Source organism: Macaca thibetana, chromosome 6 (genome assembly GCF_024542745.1).
Source record: "Macaca thibetana thibetana isolate TM-01 chromosome 6, ASM2454274v1, whole genome shotgun sequence".
In the NCBI taxonomy this organism is placed as follows: Eukaryota; Metazoa; Chordata; class Mammalia; order Primates; family Cercopithecidae; genus Macaca; species Macaca thibetana.
In genome coordinates this window covers 145,182,312-145,198,095 of record NC_065583.1, presented here as the reverse complement: position 1 = coordinate 145,198,095, position 15,784 = coordinate 145,182,312, and positions in this window count along the sequence as shown.

Here is a 15,784-nt window from a genome sequence, read left to right as displayed (position 1 = left end):
TTGACTTCTTCTTTTCCTAAATGAATACCCTTTATTTCTTCCTCTTGCCTTATTGCCCTAGCCAGAATTTCCAACACTATGTTGAATAGGAGTGGTGAGAGAGGGCATCCCTGTCTTGTGCCAGTTTTCAAAGGGAATGCTTCCAGTATTTGTCCATTCAATATGATATTGGCTCTGGGCTTGTCATAAATAGCTCTTATTATTTTGAGATATGTTCCACCAATAATGAATTTATTGAGAGTTTTTAGCATGAAGGGATGTTGAATTTTGTCAAAGGCGTTTTCTGCATCTATTGAGATAATCATGTGGTTTTGGTCTTTGGTTCTGTTTACAGGCTGGATTACATTTGTTGATCTGCATACGTAGAACCAGCCTTGCATCCCAGGGATGAAGCCCAATTGATCATGGATAAGCAATTTGATGTGCTGCTGGATTTGGTTTGCCAGTATTTTACTGAGGATCTTTGCATCAATGTTCATCAGGGATATTGGTCTAAAATTCATTTTTTGTTGGTGTTGTATCTCTGTCAGGCTTTGGCGTCAGGATGTTGTTGGCCTCATAAAATGAGTTAGGGAGGATTCCCTCTTTTTCTAATGATTGGAATAGTTTCAGAAGGAATGGTATCAACTCCTCCTTGTACCTCTGGTAGAATTCCCCTGTGAATTCGTCTGGCCATGGACTTTTTTTGATTGGTAGGCTATTAATTATTGCCTCAATTTCAGAGCCTGCTGTTGGTCTATTCAGGGAATTAACTTCTTCCTGGTTGAATCTTGGGAGAGTGTAAGTGTCCAGGAAATTATCCATTTCTTCCAGGTTTTCTAGTTTATTTGCATAGAGGTGTTTATATTATTCTCTGATGATAGTTTGTATTTCTGTGGGGTTGGTGGTGATATCCCCTTTATCATTTTTTATTGCATCTATTTGATTCTTCTCTCTTTTCTTCTTTATTAGTCTTGCTAGCAGCCTATCCATTTTGTTGATCTTTTCAAAAATCCAGCTCCTGAACTCATTGATTTTTTCGAGGGTTTTTTGTGTCTCTATCTCCTTCAGTTCTGCTCTGATCTTAGTTATTTCTTGCCTTCTGCTAGCTTTTGGATGTGTTTGCTCTTGCTTCTCTAGTTCTTTTAATTGTGATGTTAGAGTGTCAATTTTAGATCTTTCCTGCTTTCTCTTGTGGGCACTTAGTGATATAAATTTCCCTCTATACACTGCTTTAAATGTGTCCCAGAGATTCTGATATGTTGTATCTTTGTTCTCTTTGGTTTCAGAGAACATCTTTATTTCTGCCTTCATTTTGTTATGTACCCAGTAGTCATTTAGGAGCAGGTTGTTCAGCTTCCATGTAGTTGAGCAGTTTTGATTGAGTTTCTTAGTCCTGAGTGCTAGTTTGATTGCCATGCAGTCTGAGAGACAGTTTGTCATAATTTCTGTTCTTGTATGTTGGCTGAGGAGTGCTTTACTTCCAACTATGTGGTCAATTTTGAACTAAGTGTGATGTGGTGCTGAGAAGAATGTATATTCTGTTGATTTGGGGTGGACAGTTCTGTAGATGTCTATTAAGTCTGCTTGGTTCAGAGCTGAGATCAATTCCTGGATATCCCTGTTGACTTTCTGTCTCATTTATCTGTCTAATGTTGACAGTGGGGTGTCAAAGTTTCCTATTATTATTGTATGGGAGTCTAAGTCTCTTTGTAAGTCTCTAAGGACTTTCTTTATGAATCTGGGTGCTCCTGTATTGGGTGCATATATATTTAGGTTAGTTAGCTCTTCCTGATGAATTCATCCCTTTACCATTATGTAATGGCTTTCTTTGTCTTTTTTGATCTTTGATGGTTTAAAGTCTGCTTTATTGGAGACTAGCATTGCAACCCCTACTTTTTTTGGTTTTCCATTTGCTTGGTAGACTTCCTCCATCCCTTTATTTTGAGCCTATGTGTATCTCTGCATGTGAGATGGGTCTCCTGAATACAGCAGACTGATGGGTCTTGACTCTTTATCGAATTTGCTAGTCTGTGTCTTTTAATTGGAGCATTTAGTCCATTTACATTTAAGGTTAATATTGTTATGTGTGAACTTGATCCTCTCATTATGATGTTAGCTGGTTATTTTGCTCGTTAGTTGATGCAGTTTCTTCATTGTATCAATGTACTTTACATTTTGGCATGTTTTTGCAATGGCTGGTACCTGTTGTTCCTTTCCATGTTTAGTGTTTCCTTCAGGATCTCTTGTAGGGCAAGCCCGGTGGTAACAAAATCTCTAAACATTTGCTTGTCTGTAAAGGATTTTATTTCTCCTTCATTTTTGAAACTTAGCTTGGCTGGATATGAAATTCTGGGTTGAAATTTCTTTTCTTTAAGAATGTTGAATATTGGTCCCCACTCTCTTCTGGCTTGTAGAGTTTCTGCCGAGAGATCTGCTGTTAGTCTGATGGGCTTCCCTTTATGTGTAACCCAATGTTTCTCTCTGTCTGCCCTTCACATTTTTTCCTTCATTTCAGTTTTGATGAATCTGACAATTATGTGTCTTGGAGTTGCTTTTCTCAAGGAGTATCTTTGTGGCATTTTCTGTATTTCCTGAATTTGAATGTTGCCCTGCCTTACTAGGTTGGGGAAGTTCTCCTGGATGATATCCTGCAGAGTGTTTTCCAACTTGGTTCCACTTTCCCCGTCACTTTCAGGCACCCCAATCAGATGTAGATTTGGTCTTTTCACATAATCCCATATTTCTTGGAAGCTTTATTAATTTTTTTTTTTTTTTACTCTTTTTTCTCTACACTACTCTTCTCACTTCATTTCATTCATTTGATCTTCAATCACTGTTACTCTGTCTTCCAGATGATTGAGTCTGTTACTGAAGCTTGTGCATTTGTCACGTAGTTCTCATGTTATGGTTTTCATCTCTATCAGTTCTTTTAAAGACTTCTCTACATTGGTTATTCTAGTTAGCCATTCATCAAATCTTTTTTCAAGGTTTTTAGTTTCTTTGCGCTGGTTACATAGTTCCTCCTTTAGCTCTGAGAAGTTTGATCTATTGAAGCCTTCTTCTCTCGACCTGTCAAAGTCATTCTCTGTCTAGCTTTGTTCCATTGCTGGCAATGAGCTGCATTGCTTTGGTGGGGGAGATGCGCTCTGATTTTTTGAATTTCCAGCTTTTCTGCACTGCTTTTCCCCCATCTTTGTGGTTTTATCTGCCTTTGGTCTTTGATGTTGGTGACATACTGATGGGGTTTTGGTGTGGGTGTCCTTTCTGTGTGTGAGTTTTCCTTCTAACAATCAGGACCCAGTGAGGAATGTCTCCCAGTTAGGCTACTTAGGGGTCAGGGACCCACTTGAGCAGGCAGTCTGTCCGTTCTCAGATCTCAACCTCCATGCTGGGAGATCCACTGCTCTCTTCAAAGCTGTCAGATGGGGGCCTTTACCTTTGCCAAGGTTTCTGCTGCTTTTTGTTTAGCTATGACCTGTCCCCAGAGGATGAGTCTACAAAGGCACAACAGCCTCCTTGAGCTGTGGTGGGCTCCACACGATTTGAGCTTCCTAAAGGCTTCGTTTACCTACTTAAGCCTCAGCAATGGTGGGTGCCCCTCCCCCAGCCTCACTGCCACCTTGCAGTTAGATCTCAGACTGCTGTGCTAGCAATGAGGGAGGCTCCGTGGGCATGGGATCCTCTGGGCCAGGTGTGGGACATAATCTCCTGGTTTGTCATTTGCTAATAGCCTTTGTAAAGTGTAGTATTAGGGTGGGAGTTACTCGATTTTCCAGGTGTTGTGTGTCTCAATTTCCTTTGGCTAGGAAAAGGAATTCCCTTCCCCCTTGCACTTCCCAGGTTAGGCGATGCCTCACCCTGCTTCAGGTCTCAATGGTCGGGCTGCACCCATGGACCAGCGTCAACTCACGGACACAACCCAGTGAGAAGAGCCCAGTACCTCAGTTGAAAATGCAGAAATCACCCATCTTCTGTTACTTATGCTGGGAGCCGGAGGCTGGAGCTGTTCCTATTCGGCCATCTTGGGCACCCCTCAAGAGTTGTTTTCTTTGTCACTTTTAAACAGTTTTAAAGTTGCCAACTACATACAACTGCATCATACAGTGCAAAACAAGCCATACAAATTCTTAGCTAATATATAGGCAAATTCAAGCTTCATAAGTATGTTAATATTATGCTTCACTGATTTCTAGAAATATAGAGAGCCAACTTCATACCACTAAATTTATTTTAGACTTTGCTTTCAAAGTGCATTCTTATTTAATTTTGTTGTTTTTGGTGGTTGATTGGTTGGTTGGCTGGTTGGTGTTTTGGAACTCTGTTGCAAAAAGCTGAGTTAATCACACTCTTGGGTTCATAGCATATTATCCTATCAGCCATGCAAGGCTATTCTTCTGTTTATTTTATTTTTCCCCTTGTTTTCCATCCCCATTTTTGTTCCATTCATGGACCTCAACTCTAATATATTTGAAATGCATCCTTAAATATTCATATATGCTTTTATTTAGTATTCTTTGTATAGAAATAATTCTCTTTCAAGCTTTTTCAACACTGTTTTTTTAATATCCAGTCCATGGTGATTCTAACTACTGCACAGTATTCTATTGTTTGCCTCCACCATATTTTACTTATCCATTCCTCCAGTAACAGTTACCTATGTTGATAACTTTCAGCTGCTATAAACCACATCAAAATAAACATTCTAATAAATATCCTTTTTGTACAGTTATATACCCAGGAGTGCAGTTGCTGATTCAAAGAGCCTAAATAGATAAATAAGACTGACAGGTGTCTATAAAATTACTGTACCTGTTTATACTCTCTATAGCACTGTTACTTAATACTTAATCTTGTTGATAAGTTCTTGGAAACTACAACTTTAAGCAAAACATTGTTCAGCAGGTCGTTGAATAATGTCATTTCATTCAACATCTTTTTGTTGTAACATTGATGAGGAAAAAATGTTTTTCATTACATCATTTTGCTTACAGTTACTGTTTCCAAGAATTAATCAACAATATTAAGTGAGGACTCACTGTATAAGAATTCTTACCTCTCTATATCTTTATTTTATATTACCCATCTTTTAGAATTTTACCTTTGATATGCTTTTGGTGAGAAGATTTGTGCATTTAGCTCCAATGTGTAAAGAGTTTAAAAGTTGTCACCTTCATCCTTACAACAAAGGAAAAGCTGAGCAAACTGAAAATCAGTAACTTGTCTTAGAACTCCTAGAGAACTGAGGTTGCAGAAACTGCCACCCTGAGATCTGGAGAGGCAGGAAAATTCAGAGTCACAATCCCATGGCTTAACTGGGGCAGAAGACACTAGAACCATAAACTGGTAGAAATACTTAAATTGTCATTTTGACATATTGCTGGAGTCTGAATGTAGACTAGCATGAGAGTGAGAAGCTTCTGAAGGCCACAGTTTCAGGAAATCACCCACACTCATAGATTTTACTTTCTAGACTCCCACCTGGTTCTCAGAGTGAAAAGTCAAGAAAAATCTCATGGTTCTGGCAGCAGGAGAAAAGTAACCTTTGTGAAATATTCTCAGAATGTTATTTGTAACAAAGGCCTACTCTCCAGGGGAAAGACTTTAAAAGGGTTTAAGAGAGCCTCACCCGACCTGGGGAGAAAATTTCCCATACTACAGCCCCCTCCAACCTTGCTATTTCACCTAAGGTGGGACAAAAGCTATGAAATATTTGTGAGGGTCACAGCGCAGGGACAGACATATTTAAAAAGTTATATTTCATCATAATATTGTAGAACCCGTTCTTTTCTTCACACTTGACAACCACACAAACAGGGCTTCAGTATAATAACAGGGGATTATAGTTAAAAGAACTGCAAAATGCAGACTCTACTGAAGTAGGAGTTTTAAAAGGCGCTAATAATTTATTTGGTTGGTTGACTGAAACATGGAACAAAGGGTAGCCCACAGTGAGTGAAGTGAAAATGCCAGGCATGTCTTGGTTTAATGTAGAGGAAGGAATACAAAGGCTTAGGGAAACTGGAATGTAAGAGTGTTTCTGTCATTTAAGATCTACTCACGCATACTCGATCCAGAAGACATATCTTTCACCAATATTATAGAAACAAATTTGCGCTAGCATCCTTGATGAGTACTGTGATTGCTCTTCTCTGTAGGCCAGACCACACAGTGGGAACTGTAGTCACTAAACTGGGAAACCTAACTGCAATGGTAGTAATTGAATTCTATAACAGTAGAGGCCAAGGGGCAGTACTCAACCCCAAAGGCAAGATGGCCACGGTTACCACGATGAACAGGAGAACCAAAGCAGAGTCTCCTATCAGAACAGTCTGACCGGAGCATACCTATGTTGCTGGCTAGTTGATTATATTTTTCTAGAAGTTATAGATAGGAAGCCTACTGAATTCTTACCTGATCTGTGTAAACAGAAATGTTCTAAGTCAAATGAATAACACTCTAAGCCAAATCATAACAACAGAGTTATGGCCCCTCAATCAATTCCCATGCTTGAGCCAGTTTACAGACCCTGAATCCCTTAAATGGACGGAGGTCAGGTCCCCCTGAGTAAGGACCCTAATACACTACAGAAAATGTATACAGACAGTCTCCAACTTAGGGTGGTTCAACTTACAATTTTTTGGCATTATGATATGAAGCAAAATAATACACATCATAAATTGAAATATCATAAGTTAAAAATGTCCTTTTCATTCATGGTGCTTTCAACTTACAATGTGTTTGTTGGTACATAGCTCCATCATAAGCTAAATAGCACCTGTACTATTAATTCTTCTTTCAGTTTTCCTCAAAGAGACCTATAACCTTTTACCAGGGTAACTCTACATTGGGGGAAAGAAAATAACAGATCTTTGGGACCACTGGAAACTGAATGTAATTCCAGGAGACCCATAATGTCTCTGTGGTCCATCAGTAGAAGTAAACACTTATAGAGATCAGATTATCAATGGATTTGATATGCCTTGAATGTCCTGCCCAAATCTCATGTTGAGTTTTAATCCCCAGTATTAGAGGTGGGGCCTGGTGGGAGGAGATTGGATCATGGAGGTTGGGGGATTCTAATGAGTGGTTTAGTACTATTGATCCCAGTGGGCTGGAGGAGGTCCTAAAAAACCCATGAGATCTCACTCAAACCCAGCTGATGTCCAAGCTCTTGACACTGTCCTGAGAATGAATTCAAGGATGAGTGAAAAAATAATGAAAGTACAGAGATTTATCACAAGAGAAAAGTGTACACTCAAGGAAAGGGAGTGCAGACGTACTGAAGACAGTCGGGCAATGGGATTTGGGGTTTCTATCTCTATGGATTTTTTTAACCAAGGGGTGAAATATTCATGGAAATTCCTGGTAAAACTAGAGATTTCTCAGAACTGTGGTGCCACTCATTTTTACAACAAATTTGAATGTTCTCAGAGCTGTTATGGTGCTGATGGATGTGTGATTTAGGATGTCCATAAGCATATAATGAGGTTCTCGGAGAAACCTAGGTCAAATCCATCACCATGTTGTGTCCAATCAGTCCTAGCCAGCCTGGTTTTTCACACACACTGGTTTTTCAGGAACTTATCAGGCCCTAGCTTCTGCAGTGATTTCAACAGTTTCCTTTTGCTGTTCATGTGAAACTACTGCCAGGAGTTTCACATGACTAGCAAAAGGAAACTAAATTTTCTATTCTCCTGCCACCACCCTGTATTATTCCTGTCTTACCATCCTTGTAATACTGTCCTCATAATAGTGAGTTCTCTTGTGATGTGGTCATTTAAAAGTGTGTAGCACCTCCCCCGTCGCTCTGTGGCTCCTGATCCCATCATACGGGACACCTGCTCCTGCTGTGCCTACTGCTGTGAGTAAAAGTCCTCCCCAGAAGCAGATGCCACCATGCTTTCTGTCCAGACTACAGAACCATAAGCCAATTAAACCTCTTTTCTTATAAATTACCCAGTCTTGGTATTTCTTTATAGTAATGCAAGGATGGATAATGGAGTTTTAGCCTAGATCTGTCTCACAGTGGGCCCAGTGGTTCCCTAAATCCGTCTTGTGGGTATTTCTCAAGTTTCAGAATGCAAAATTGGAATAGATATACTTAGCAACTGGCAGAATCCCCACATCAGATCGACCCACTGCTGTGGAGTGTAAGCTATTATGGTGGGAAAGGCCAGTGGAAGTCATTAGAACTGCCTCTATCTGGGAAAATAGTAAATCAAAAACAATACTACTATTATGTACACACACAAAAAATTAAAAATTAATATTTAAAATAAAATAAAAAATAGAGAAGCAACACTGCATTCCTGGAGGGATTGCAGAGTTTAGTGCCACCATCAAAGATCTGAAGGTTGCAGGCATGGTAATTTCTACCACATCTCCATTCAACTCACCTATTTGGTCCATGCAGAAACCAGATGGATCTTTAAGAATGACAGTGGAGGGGCAGTGCCCAAGATAGCCGAATAGGAACAGCTCCAGCCTCCAGCTCCCAGCCTGAGTGACACAGAAGACGAGTAATTTCTGCATTTTCAACTGAGGTACCAGGTTCATCTCACTGGGGCGTGTCAGACAGTCAGTGTTGGTCAGCGGGTGCAGATGAACCAGTGAGAGTTGAAGCAGGGTGAGGGATTGCCTCACCTGGGAAGCACAAAGGGGAAGGGAATTCCTTTTCCTAGCCAAGGAAAACTGAGAAACACACACATGGAAAATCGGGTAACTTCAACCCTAATACTGCACTTTACCAAGGGTCTCTGCAAATGGTACACTAGGAGATTATATCCCACACTTGGCCCAGAGGGTCCCATGCCCACAGAGCCTCCCTCATTTCTAGCACAGCAGTCTGAAATCTAACTGCAAGGTGCCAGCAAGGCTGGGAGAGGGGCACCTGCCATTGCTGATGCTTAACTGGGTAAAGAAAGCCACTGGAAAGCTCGAATTGGCTGGAGCACACTGCAGCTCAAGGAGGCCTGCCTGCCTCTGTAGATACCACGTCTGGGGACAGGGCATAACTAAACAAAAAGCAGCAGAAACCTCGGCAGCTGTAAATATCCCTGTCTGACAGCTTTGAAGAGAGCAGTGGTTCTCCCAGCAAGGAGGTTGAGATCTGAGAACGGATAGACTGCTCAAGTGGGTCCCTGACCCCTGAGTAGCCTAACTGGGAGACATCCCCCACTAGGTGAAGACCGACACCTCACACCTCACATGGTTGGGAACACCTATGAGATGAAGCTTCCAGAGTAAGAAACATACAGTGACAGAATATTGTTCAGCAATATTCTATCTTCTGCAGCCTCCACTGCTGATAGCTAGACAAACAGGGACTAGAGTAGACCTCAAGCAAACTCCAACAGACCTGCAGCTGTGGGTTCTGACTGATAGAAGAAAAATTAACAACCAAAAAGGACACCCACACCAAAACCCCATCATCAAAGACAGATAAAACCACAAAGATGGGGGGAAAGCTGGAAATTCAGAAAATCAGAGTGCATCTCCCCCTCCAAAGAAATGCAGCACATTGCCAGCAATGGAACAAAGCTAGATGGTGAATGACTTTGATGAGTTGAGAGAAGAAGGCTTCAGTCGATCAAACTTCTCAGAGCTAAAGGAGGAACTACGTACGCAGTACAAAGGAACTAAAAACTTTGAAAAAAGAATGGAAGAATGGATAACTAGAATAATCAATGCAGAGAAGATGATAAACAAACCAATAGACATGAAAACCTTGACAAGAGAAATACGTGACAAATGCACAAGCTTTAGTAACTGACTTGATCAACTGGAAGAAGGAGTATCAGAGATTGAAGATCAAATGAATGAAATGAAGTGAGAAGAGAAGTGTGGAGAAAAAAATGAGTAAAAAGAAATGAACAAAGCCTCCAAGAAATATGGGATTATGTGAAAAGACCAAATCTACATCTGATTGGTGTGCCTGAAAGTGAGGGGGAAAATGGAATCAAATTGGAAAATATTCTGTAGGATATCATCCAGGAGAACTTCCCCAACCTAATAAGGCAGGCCAGCATCCATATTCAGGAAATACAGAGAATGCCATAAAGATAGTCCTTGAGTGAGAAGAGCAACTCTAAGACACATAATTGTCAGATTCACCCAAGTTGAAACAAAGGAAAAAATGTTAAGGGCAGACAGAGAGAAAGGTTGGTTACCACAAAGGGAAGCCCATCAGACTAAGAGCTGACCTCTCTCGGCAGAAACTCTACAAGCCAGAAGACAGTGGGGGCTAATATTCAACATTCTTAAAGAAAAGAATTTTCAACCCAGAATTTCACATCCATTCAAACTAAGTTTCATAAGTGAAGGAGAAATAAAATACTCTACAGACAAGCAAATGCTTAGAGATTTTGTCACCACCAGGCCTGTCCTACAAGAGATCCTGAAGAAAGCACTAAACATGGAAAGGAGCAACAGGTACCAGCCATTGCAAAAACATGCCAAAATGTAAAGACCATTGATGCTAGGAAGAAACTGCATCAACTAATGAGCAAAATAACCAGCTAATATCATAATGACAGGATCAAGTTCACACATAACAATAATAACCTTAAATGTAAATGGACTAAATGGTCCAATTAAAAGACACAGACTGCCAAATTGATTAGAGTCAAGACCCATCAGTTTTCTGTATGCAGGAGACCCATCTCATATGCAGAGACACACATAGGCTCAAAATAAAAGGACAGGGATTGATCTACCAAGTAAATGGAAAACAAAGAAAAGCAGGCATTGCAATTCTAGTCTCTGATAAAACAGACTTTAAACAATCAAAGATCAAAAGAGACAAAGAGACCATTACATAATGGTAAAGGGATCAATACATCAGGAAGAGCTAACTATCCTAAATATATATGTACCCAATACAGGAGCACACAGATTCATAAAGCAAGTTCTCAGAGACTTACAAAGAGACTTAGGCTCCCATACAATAATAATGGAAGACTTTAACATCCCACTGTCAACATTAGACAGATCAACGAGACAGAAAGTTAACAAGGATATGCAGGAATTGAACTCAACTCTGCACCAAGTGGACCTAATGGACATCTACAGAACTCTCTACCCCAAATCAACAAAATATACATTCTTCTCAGCACCACATCGCACTTATTCCAAAATTGACCACATAGTTGGAAGTAAAGCACTACTCAGCAAATGTAAAAGAACAGAAATTTTAACAAACTGTCTCTCAGACTACACTGCAATCAAACTAGAACTCAGGACTGAGAAACTCAATCAAAACCGCTCAACTACATGGAAACTGAACAACCTCTCCTGAATGACTACTGGGTACAAAACAAAATGAAGGTAGAAATAAAGATGTTCTTTGAAACCAATGAGAACAGGGACACAATATACCAGAATCTGGGACACATTTAAAGCAGTGTGTAGAGGGAAATTTATAGCACTAAGTGCCCACAAGAGAAAGCAGGAAAGATCTAAAATTGACACCCTAACATCACAATTAAAAGAACTAGAGAAGCAAGAGCAAACGCATCCAAAACTAGCAGAAGGCTAGAAATAACTAAGATCAGAGTAGAACTGAAGGAGATAGAGATAAAAAAAAAACACCTCCAAAAAATCAATGAGTTCAGGAGCTGGATTTTCGAAAAGATCAACAAAATGGGTAGATGGCTAGCAAGATTAATAAAGAAGAAAAGAGAGAAAAATCAAATAGATGTAATAAAAAATGATAAAGGGGATATCACCACCGACCCCACAGAAATACAAACTACCATCAGAGAATACTATAAGCATCTCTATGCAAATAAACAAGAAAATCTGGAAGAAATGGATAATTTCCTGGACACTTACACTCTCCCAAGACTAAACCAGGAAGAAGTTGAATCCCTGAATAGACCACTGACAGGATCTGAAATTGAGGCAATAATTAATAGCCTACCAACCAAAAAAAGTCCAGGACCAGACAGATTGACAGCTGAATTCTACCAGAGGTAAAAGGGGGAGCTGGTACCATTCCTTCTGAAACTATTCCAATCAATAGAAAAAGAGGGAATCCTCCCTAACTCATTTTATGAGGCCAACATCGTCCTGATACCAAAGCCTGGCAGACACACACACACAAAAAAGAGAATTTTAGACCAATATCCCTGATGAACATTGATGCAAAAATCCTCAATAAAATACTGGCAAACCAAATCCAGCAGCACATCAAAAAGCTTATCCACCATGATCAAGTGGGCTTCATCCCTGGGATGCAAGGCTGGTTCAACATTCGCAAATCAATAAATGTAATCCAGCATATAAACAGAACCAAAGACAAAAAACACATGATTATCTCAATAGATGCAGAAAAGGCCTTTGACAAAATTGAACAGCTCTTCATGCTAAAAACTCTCAATAAATTCGGTATTGATGCAACATATCTCAAAATAATAAGAGCAACTTATGACAAACCCACAGCCAATATCATAACGAATCGGCAAAAACTGGAAGCATTCGCCCTGAAAACTGGCACAAGACAGGGATGCCCTCTCTCACCACTCCTATTCAACATAGTATTGCAAGTTCTGGCTAGGGCAATCAGGTAAGAGAAAGAATTCAAGGGTATTCAGTTAGGAAAAGAAGTCAAATTGTTCCTATTTGCAGATGTCATGATTGTATATTTAGAAAACCCCATTGTCTCAGCCCAAAATCTCCTTAAGCTGATAAGCAACTTCAGCAAAGTCTCAGGATACAAAATTAATATGCAAAAATCACAAGCATTCTTATACACCAGTAACAGACAAACAGAGAGCCAAATCATGAATGAATTCCAATTCACAATAGCTTCAAAGGGAATGAAATACCTAGGCATCCAACTTACAAGGGATATAAAGGACATCTTCAAGGAGAACTACAAGCCACTGCTCAGTGAAATAAAAGAGGACAAAAACAAATGCTTAAGGATAGGAAGAATCAATACCGTGAAAATGGCCATACTGCCCAAGGAAATCTACAGATTCAATGCCATCCCCATTAAGCTACCAGTGACTTTCTTCCCATAATTGAAAAAAAACTGCTTTAAAGTTCATATGGAACCAAAAAAGAGCCTGCATCTCCAAAACAATCCTAAGCCAAAAGAACAAAGCTGGAAGCATCATGCTACCTGACTTCAAACTATACTACAAGGCTACAGTAACCAAAACAGCATGGTACTGGTACCAAAACAGAGATATAGACCAATGGAACAGAACAAAGTCCTTAGAAAAAATACCACACATATACAGCCATCTGATCTTTGACAAACCTGACAAAAACAGGAAATGGGGAAAGGATTCCCTATTTAATAAATGGTGCTGGGAAAATTGGCTAGCCATAAGTTGAAAGCTGAAACTGGATCCTTTCCTTACTCCTTATACGAAAATTAATTCAAGATGGATTAGAGACTTAAATGTTAGACCTAAAACCTTAAAAACCCTAGAAGAAAACCTAGGGAATACCATTCAGGACATAGGCATGGGCAAGGACTTCATGTCTAAAACACCAAAAGCAATGGCAGCAAAAGCCAAAATTGACAAATGGGATCTAATTAAACTAAAGAGCTTCTGCACAGCAAAAGAAACTACTACATCAGAGTGAACAGGCAACCTACAGAATGGGAAAACATTTTTGCAATCTACTCATCTGACAAAGGGCTAATATCCAGAACCTACAAAGAACTCAAACAAATTTACAAGGAAAAAAAAAAAAAAAAACCCCATCTAAAAGTGGACAAAGGATATGAACAGACATTTCTCAAAAGAAGACAACAGACACATGAATAAATGCTCATCATCACTGGCCATCAGAGAAATGCAAATCAAAACCACAATGAGATACCATCTCACACCAGTTAGAATGGCAATCATTAAAAAGTCAGGAAACAACAGGTACCGGAGAGGATGTGGAAGAAATAGGAACACATTTACACTGTTGGTGGGACTGTAAACTAGTATAACCATTATGGAAAACAGTGTGGTGATTCCTCAAGGATCTAGAACTGGAAATCCGTTTGACCCAGCCATCCCATTACTGGGTATATACCCAAAGGATTATAAGTCATGCTGCTATAAAGACACATGCACACATATGTTTATTGTGGCACTATTCACAATAGAAAAGACTTGGAATCAACCCAAATGTCCATCAGTGACAGACTGGATTAAGAAAATGCAGCACTTATACACCATGGAATACTATGCAGCCATAAAAAAGGATGAGTTGGTGTCCTTTGTAGGGCCATGGATGCACCTGGAAACCATCATTCTCAGCAAACTATTGCAAGAACAGAAAACCAAACACCGCTTGTTCTCACTCACAGGTGGGCATTGAACAATGAGATTACTTGGACACAGGAAGGGAACATCACACACCAGGTCCTATTATGGGGAGGGGGTTGGGAGGAGGACAGAGGGATAGCAGTAGGAGATATCCCTAAAGTAAATGATGAGTTAATGGGTGCAGCACACCAACAGGGCACATGTATACATGTGTAACAAACCTGCACATTGTGCACAAGTTCCCTAGAACTTAAAGTATATTAAAAAAATAAAATAATGCTAATAATAAAAGAATGAGAGTGGATTATGGTAAGCTTAACCAAGGGGTAACTCCATTTGCCAGTGCTGTACCAGATGTGGACACACTGCTTGGGTAAATTAATTCTTCTGTTTGGTACTTGTATGTAAATATTGGTCTGGCAAATAACTTTTTATCAGTGCCTATTAGTGAAGCACTTTTGTTTCACTTGGCAAGGCCAGAAATACACCTTTACTGACATACCTCAAGGGTGTGTTAATTCTCCAGTCCTATGTCATAATTTCATTTGCAGGGATTGAATACCTTTCCCTTTCACAAGATATCACACTGGTCCATTACATTGATGACATTATGCTGACTGGACCTACTGAGTAAGAAGCAGCAGCTGCTCCAGACTTATTTGTAAATCCTTTGAGTGTCAGGGGTGGGGAAAAATATGACTAAAATTTAGGAGACTTCTAACTCAGTAAAATTTCTAGGGATACAGTGGTGTGGCACATGTTGAGATATTTTTTCTAAAGTGAAGGATAAGTTCTTGCATCTGGTCCCTCCTAAATTTGTACCACAGACAATGGGGTGCTGCTAGAAATATACCCAAAAATGTGGCAGCAATTTTAGAACTGGGTAACAGGAAGAGGTTGCAACCGTTTGGAGGGCTCAGAAGAAAACAGGAAGATGTAGGAAAGTTTGAAACTTTCTGGAGACTTGTTTAATGGTTTTGACCAAAATGCTGACAGTGATATGGGCAATAAAGTCTAGGCTAAGGTGGTCTCAGATGGAGGTGATGAACTTGTTGGGAAGAGGAATAAAGGTGATTCTTGCTATGCCTTAGCAAAGAGACTGGTGCATTTTGCCCCTGCCCTAGAGATATGTGCAACTTTGAACTTGAGAGAGATGATTTAGGGTATCTGGCAAAAGAAATTTTTAAGCAGCAAAGCATTCAAAAAGTAATAAAATATAAAAGTTTGGAAAATTTGCAGCTTGACAATGAAGAAAAGAAAAATCAATTTTCTGGGTTAAAATTCAAGCTGGTGGCAGAAATTTGCAGAGTGATAACAGACTAATACAGTACAAGGCACAAAGCATATTGGGCCCCTTTTGATTTTGGAGACAACACATACCTTATTGGGTGTGTTACTTCAGCCCATTTACCAAGTGACTCAAAAAGTTTCAAGTTTTGAGGGGGGGCCCCAAATTAGAGAAGTCTCTGCAACAGATCCAGGCTGCTATGGAAGGTGCTCTGTCACTTGGGCCATAAGATTCA